This window comes from Neofelis nebulosa, chromosome 18 (assembly GCF_028018385.1).
Source record: "Neofelis nebulosa isolate mNeoNeb1 chromosome 18, mNeoNeb1.pri, whole genome shotgun sequence".
In the NCBI taxonomy this organism is placed as follows: Eukaryota; Metazoa; Chordata; class Mammalia; order Carnivora; family Felidae; genus Neofelis; species Neofelis nebulosa.
The window spans coordinates 101,806-108,135 of NC_080799.1; positions in this window are offsets into that span (position 1 = coordinate 101,806).

Consider the following 6,330-nt stretch of genomic DNA (forward strand, 5'->3'; position numbering starts at 1 on the left):
CTCGCCTGCACACCACCCACCAAGTCACACCTTCGCTTTGTGTCTACAGTCCCGGAGCACTGTCTCGACAACATCAACACCCTCTTCGTTCTCTCTAGGTGCCTGCCTTGCTGCTCTCTCCTGTGCTGAACAAGACAGAAACTTCAGAAAACAGTACATTCATTTATTCATTCATTAAGCTGGTCAGGCAGCAAGTATTTATTGTGTCTGTCAGCTCCGAGTCCTGTATTAAGAGAAGCTGGGAGTACAAATGACAAAGTCCACCCTGTACTTTAGAAGAAGTAAAGAGACACAGAGTGAAATCAGCACAGTACTGCTATCAGTAACCGGTTGTGCCAAGTTCTGGAGCACAGTACGCGTCTTCTCCACTGTCAGGAAAGGCTACCAAGAGATGATACCTGAGGTAGGTCTCCAAAGACACAGTGCAGATGGAGGAACGAGGGAGCATCCGAAAGGGCATCAGACAGACGATAAATTAATGACGAGATGGGAAAATGGATGAAACAGCATGGCACTTGGGGGAGCACAGCAGTTCAGTAAACCTGGAATGCAGGGAGCAGGGCAGAGGCTCCTTGCAGGCAGAGAAGGGAGAGAGAGGGGGAGGAGGGGCAGGCAAAACCAGTCCATCAAGTAGGAGCTTAGGCTGGAGGAAAAAAAATGTATTAAGGTACAGATATTTACACAAACACCCTATACACACATACGCGTGACTTCGTTCACAGGTGCTCTGATAGTACCAACTTCCATTACCCAATTCTTTTTATAGACATTATGGTAATAAACAGTACAATTTTAGTACTTTAAAACCAGCCATTCACATACTTGAACATGTTTATCTGCCAACCTGACAACTCCACTTACTCCTGAAGGGACAAAAATGGAGAAGGATAAAGTGACAAAAGAATTTTGGGGTTCATCCAGAATACCAACTCTTCACCGGGGGCGGGGGGGGGGGGGGAATCAGAATTGCCAAGGAGAGTTACACAAGATTTGTAAAGGCCGTGGTTTGATAATACACGGGTATAATTACAAAAAGATTAAAAAATTACTATTTAAAACCCTAATGTATGCTCATGATCGAAAAATATCAAAAAATATACAGTGTTCTTCATTTCCATGTAAGACGTTATTTTTCTCAGCCAAGTTGCTTTTAAGGAACATTAATGAAAATCACATTCTATCACAGTACACACGAAACACGAAATGCCCACAAATGGATGAGGAGGAATGCTGCCTATTTTCCTTTCTTTAAACACAGACAGTTGACAACAGTCAGGCAGTATGTCCGGGCCACGGGGACTCGGGCGCGCCGTCTTACTCCCTATTCTCTGCAGTCCTGGGAAGGCTCGGTCCCCCGGCGGGGACACGGACAAAGCGGCGCAAGAGAGGGGCGCGGAGGCAGACCCGAGCGCTCGCAGCCGGGGTGGGGGGGAGGACAGAGCGGCCACCACCGGACGGCGGGGCTCTCCCTCCCGAGGACACCGAGGGGCACCACGCCGCCCGGAAGGAGGTCGTGGCTAGCGACTGGAGGTGCCACGTTCACGGGGGCGGGGAGGGGACGAGGGGAAGGTGACAGGAGGGAAGGGAGCTGGACGGACGGGACGGGAGGCACCTTCTCGCGATGTCATAGGGCGGGGACGCGGATGGGGGCCGGGGGCTTCCCGTCGCCTCCCGATGGAGTCACAGGCCTGCGCGCACCCTGAGCGCACAGCGCGTCACCCTAAGGCTCGCCGACTGGAACCCGAGCCCAAGTCGAAGCCGGGGCCGGCTCTCGACGCGCGCTCCTGCCCCGCGGCGGCCACGCGCAACAGGCACCAATAAACACCTGCGGAAGGGGGACCTGCGGACTAGACGGACGACAAACGCTGAAGGACAGAGGGCCAGCCTCCCCCTCAGCCCGCCAGACTTCCATAGTCTTGGCCTCCAAACCGCGCCTGCGCAGGGGCTGCCGCCACAGTACGCCTGTGCCGGCCTGAGCTACACTCCGCGCCTGCGCAAGTCCAGCTGCAAGCGGCGTCTGCGCAGCGCTGTCTTCAACGCATTTTCTCCTCAGGCACATTCAAGTTTCTCGCTGAGCAGCTACACGTCGTCCGCTCAGTTCGGAGGCACACACAATATCTGGGTTTTCTTTAGCTCGCTCGACCACCATCTTGACCCGATCTTCCCCCACCCACCCCCCGTGTCTCCGCTCGAGAGCGCAGGAGCCGCCTCCCCGTTTCCTAACGTCCTGCAGCCCTGTTGTGCCGCGCTGCGCGTGCGCGGAGCCCCTCACCCCCTCAGCCGTTTGGGGTGGAGGTGTCGTAAGGCAGTCCGTTCTGCACGTGCGCAGAGCCTCTCCTTCCTCCCTCAGCCGTCTCTACAAGAGTGTCGTGCGGCGCCCTGCGATAGGCTCTACGCGTGCGCTGAGCCACCCCACGCAGACGGCTCCTGTGGTGGAGTCATGTGGCGCTGAGCCTTTCCGGTCTGCGCGTGCGCGAGACCCGATTTTTTTTTTTTTTTTTGGGGGGGGAGGGGTGGGGGGGGGGTCTTTTGTGTCTGAGTTTGCACCTGTGAGGGTCGCCACCTGCTTGGACACACAGTTCTTCGAGTTTTTCATTTTTAGTGTAACCCTTCACAAGGACGTCATGAATTACGTTTTCTTAAACACTAATGATCTGTTTTGAACGTACATAGGAACGGTCACACTTTAATGCCCTCGTGGTGGCCTCGGTACCACTGATCATCTTGACCTAATTTGAGTTCCAAAGGCCCGAGGCCAGCGAAGCTCCTCGCTACCTTGCGGGGTCTTTGTGGGGGAGGTCGCTACTCCGCAAGGTTCTCAGTCACCAGGAGCCCAGTTTGGACTCTGTGGGGAGCGTGGGGTCAGACCAGGGGGGACCTTGGAGGAATGAATCTGGGAAGTGGGTGGAAGCCACTCAGAGCTGGTTCACTGACGACTTCAGCACCAGAAGGAGCATTTCCAGTTTTAGATGGGGAAATCTGCGGGGGAGGGAGTCAACTAGGGGTGTCGCAGGAATCACTGCCTTTGCTCCAAACACAGAGGGCAGCCAGGCTTCCTTTGATGGCCCGCGGGAATGCGCGGTGCTTCACAGTCCAGAAAGTGGGTGGGAGAGGCTGGGTCAGAAAAGCCAAAGAACATGGCCCAGCGTGCAATACAGAGGGGCCTGTGTCAATCCCGGGGATAAGTTAACCTGCACATAATGGGCAGAGAAGGTACACACACCATGGCCAAATAGGCTCTGTGCAGTCTGGGGCTGAGGGGACAGAGTGATGCCTCCTTTACCCTTAACGTGAGAGATGGGCTGGGTGGGGTTGCAGAGGCTTCTGTTCAGAGTTTGCCCCCTGTGATGGTGCCAGGGAGCCCCCTCACACTCCACACCCCCTGAGAAGCCCAAGCTTCTCACCACTGTGTTTCTTGAGATGTGGGGGCTGTGGCTCTCGGGTTCGTGGGGATGGGAATGGGGAGATGAGTGGGAGGTAGGTCTTAATCACTGTACGTGCAGGAGTGATGTATTCGTAAAAGACAATGAAAACAAAAGCCAGAGAATCATGGCCACTCCTGCAGCCCAGTGTTTGAAATGAGACTGAGCAGTCGAGGCCCAGGCTGAAATGGAGGCTGAGAGAGAGCCTTCAGGAGGAGGGCGGGGGACCCGGCACCTCCAGGGTGGAGGGGAGGCGAGGAAGCCTTGGACCTGGCAGACTGTAGGGGCCAAGCAGCCGAAGCAAGGTCCTCGTGGGCAAGTTTGAATGTGCCCTGCCTTACAGGTGAGAGCAATGTTAGACCAAAATAGGTATGTTATCAGTCCCAGAACGTCTTCTGGCATTTCTATTATAATTTGGTTTTAGATTATATTTCTGCTTGATCTGTCTCTTTCTCCTAAAAATGGAATACAATATAACAATTCTGGCTATTTCAGTTCTGGTTCATCAAGATTTTAGAGCACTAAGATTTTATTAGCTAATTAGAATTAATTATAATTCTGGGATACTTAACAATGCCATTAGACAATTTTCACTGTTGCAAATGGAGAATGAAATCAAGTGCATGTGACACTAACAGGATCTGTTCATCATCAGCAACTTTAATGGAGTTAAGTAAAGTAGCCCTGGGTGGGAAGACCCAGTCCATTGAACTGTCTTCACAGCCCTTTCAGAAGCCCCTAACTTAATTCTGGGGTGATGAAAGCGTTTCAGAGATCAAGGAAATCATGATGGACATAGATGAGACAGCTCGCAGAATCCTTCAATACGATCTTTTCAAGATCCATCAGCAACAATGTCTAACCCGGATGGCTTGGTCCTGAGTTCCTTCACGATCAATACACCATTTATCCTGGTTTATCTGAATTATTTGTGCAGAAAATTTGTTTGGCTTACCTGGGAAGACTTGTTTATATGCACATTTCTTTTTAGACAACCCTCTCTATTGTCATAGATTATTTTCTATCTATTTTTGAGTAATTCCTGGGAATAATACAGAAGAGGCATTAGAAATGACCATCACCTGGATTCAGGTCCCAGTGTTTCCTCCAAAGTGCTCTGCTAAATGAGGTGAGAATAGAAACTGCTATATTTTTAGATAAAATTTCTTTGGGAAATAGCTTCTGTTTTGTCAGTAATCCTCTGGCTGATTTTTTAAACTGATATTTCCAATGCTACTGAAGAGTTTTGGGATAAATGGATTGTAATAGAGAAAAGCTGTTCTAGAGTGCTGCATTGCTGGTGGGCCTCGGGAAATAAGGGAACGGAGGAGATGCCCACAAACGACGGGCCCCCCGGGCCAAGAGAGAGCACCTGAAAGCAAGGCAGGAGGGAGCACATCGGCGGCAGGGCCACACCGGTGCCTCCCATGAGGGGAACTGGATTATGCTAGCTGTGCCGCACGTCTGGGACCAGTCTGTTCTGTCCATTTCTGACAACGTGAGGAGTTTGGTGCCCTGCCGGTCCCTCTGCCTCTCCCAGCTCCTATCAGATGGTTATTTTTATATTGCAAAGCTAGTAAGATATCTCTTTTGTTCCGTAACCATAGTTAAGTCTCCCTTGGCCTCAAGTGTCTGTGTGGCAGTGTATTTAGGGCCCAGGACAGCAGTGCCTCCCTGCTGGCCCAGAAGCATGAGCCTGAGCCAGTGGGAAGGAAACCTTGCCAGCACTAAGGCCAAATACTTTTTCCATCTGTGCCATTTCTTCTCTAACATCATGCCACATTTTAAGTTTCTTTATATTTACACTAATAGCTTTAGTTCTTAAAATTTATAAGCGCTGTTCTTTTTGGTACAAGGATTAAATAAGGCTGACACATCACAGTCTCCTTCTCAGCAGTCTCTAGGAGGCTGGTCCTAGAAGGCTCCCTCTCTTCTCTCCCCGTCTGGAGTCTCCAGGATTCTGGGCCATCCCTTCCCCGAGCTGTCCCCTCCCTCCCACTGCCATGCTCTCTTGGTCTGGGACCTGCTCTGTTCCACATCTGTGCTCACAGGGAGCTGAGAGTTTCCTGCAGCAGCAGCAGCTGAAAAGCCCCAAGCAGCCTTACGGCTCACACCTCAGTGGCCAGGTCTTTCCGGAGACATCTAGGGGAATACTGATTCATGGGCACTCCTGAGGGGGCAGAAGGCTGGCCCTGGGAGCACGTAACCAGTCCCTGCCCAGAATACCGTGTAGATGGCAAGGGTCACCTCTGCAAATGCCAAGACCGGGCTAGGCTGGCCTTCCCCGAGCACAGAGTTGGAAGACGTTGAGGGTTTCACGGTGCAGGAGTATTTGCCCAGGCTGCTTCTGAACAGACCCCCCGCCCTCCATGGAATACACGGGGCTGTGTGTGTGACACGGGGTACAACTCACAATGCCCAGGATAATCCCGGAGACATCAGGTGACGGGTGGTCATGGGAAGTCTGTGAAGCTAGAGACAGTCCCCACGGGCCACCCGGCCACAGCCAGCTTCCTCCTGGGACTGGCCCAGGAGGCTGCACAACTGCAGAGTGAGGCCTGGATGGAAGGAGGGGAGGAGGGCTTTCCGGTCACTTCTGGATTCTCCTTGGAATGAGGAGGCAGCCCGTAAGACCCGCATTCAGGCCCCGCCAGCAGCTGCAGGAGCTTTTCCTCACCACCTCTCTGCCATCCACACGGACAACGTTGCTTTCAGGATGTAATTGAGGAAAAAATAAACATTACTGGAAACATTACAGGATGTGACACTTGCTGCCCTCTCTTTCCAAAGCTGTAAACGTGATGGATGACCCATTGTTGGATTATTATGAAAGATGAACCAGCTTATGAATTTCAACAAAACCTAAAATATCATCAGTGAGCCCAGTGAGCTTAACGGTTCATAAACC